Source organism: Octopus bimaculoides, chromosome 23 (assembly GCF_001194135.2).
Source record: "Octopus bimaculoides isolate UCB-OBI-ISO-001 chromosome 23, ASM119413v2, whole genome shotgun sequence".
NCBI lineage: Eukaryota > Metazoa > Mollusca > Cephalopoda > Octopoda > Octopodidae > Octopus > Octopus bimaculoides.
Window position 1 is genome coordinate 34,893,554 of NC_069003.1, and position 1,608 is coordinate 34,895,161.

Sequence of the window (1,608 nt, forward strand, 5' to 3'; positions counted from 1 at the left end):
ATATATATATATATATATATATATATATATATATATATATATATATACCCATTATTTTAAGGAAAATAAATCCCTAAAAACACTACGTGTTGAACCAGTATTTCCTTGAATGCAACCATCCCTTCATGAGGTTAACGCTACCTCTAATTAAATCTGTGTGGGTGTGTTATCGTTCACATAACATTTGTATATACATTATGTGGACGATAATATTTTGAAAACAAGTGTTTGATATTTAATTTCGTGTGTATATATATATATCACCAGCATCATGACCATTGCCTTGCCTTGTTGTTTTTGGATAGTATTTGTAATATAAATATACACCTTCAAGTTGTATGTATGGCTGTATGTATGTGTGCATAATCAGTGAGTTGTTGATAAGTTCGAAAAGAAAAAAAAAGCTCTTAAACAAGGAAATGGTGATGATGCTGCCTCGTAATCCAATGTAATAGAATAGAACACAAATTTGGTGTTCGAAACCAAATTAGTTTGTTACGAAGTTGGCAAGAGTTTAGCTGTTATTTCTATTTACTACTAGTCTTGAAATATTAAACTGTTGAATGGATCGAGACTAGACTGTCACAATGCGATAAAAAAAAATATGAGATAGATAAATAGATATATAAATAAATAAATAAAAATACATAAATGAAACAGGAAGGATAGTACAAGAAAAAAATAATTATAAAATAAAGGAAAAGAGCATATTTCTAGGATCAATACTTACTTTGCAGGACAACACAGATTCAGCGATTCGTTTGTGGGCTGTTAACAAAATCTAGTTCAGTCACAATGTTGGAAATTCTTAACAATTTGTTTATAAACTTTAGATTCGGCAGTTCGTGGCAAAAAAACATCAGAAACTAACGAATTAATTAATTTATAAATTGGGTAAATTCCAAGAGGTACTTTGAAGTGGTGTGTTTGACGAGGAGAAGGCTGAACTGCCGTGTCGCGGGAACGGTTGTTGTGTAAATATTTAATATTGTACAATATATAAATCACACACTCTCTCTCTGTCTTTCTCTGTGAGGGGAGGACAGAGAGAGAGAGAGAGAGAGAAGAGAGAGCAAGGAGAAAGGGGGAGGTAAACTATAAAAAATAAAACTACTTTTCATGTAAACACACATATTTCTAGATATACAATTGAGTAGAAAAAGAAAAAGGAAAAAGAGAGGGGGGTGATATGGAAGTTGGAGTTCCCAAAATCTATGTTAAGATTCGTTGATATTTCTGTGAACATGCGTACGCACACATATAAAATAGATAAGCGTATCGACATTAATATATACATATATATACATATATATACATACATACATATATATATATATATATATATATATATATATATATATATAGGGAAAATTCACAAAAAAAAAGATGAAGACAGGTGGTTTAGACAATAAACAGATGTATGTATATATATATATATATATATTTATATATATATAAGCAATGTTAATTCTCTAAATGAAGTATTAACAGTAACTGCACGATAAAGTGTAGTATATTGCCACTTAAGTGTGGCTGACCCCTAGGGGTGGATGTTACTGTTGCTTTTAGCCCCAGGAGGAGATATATATATATACCTCTACCCCACCC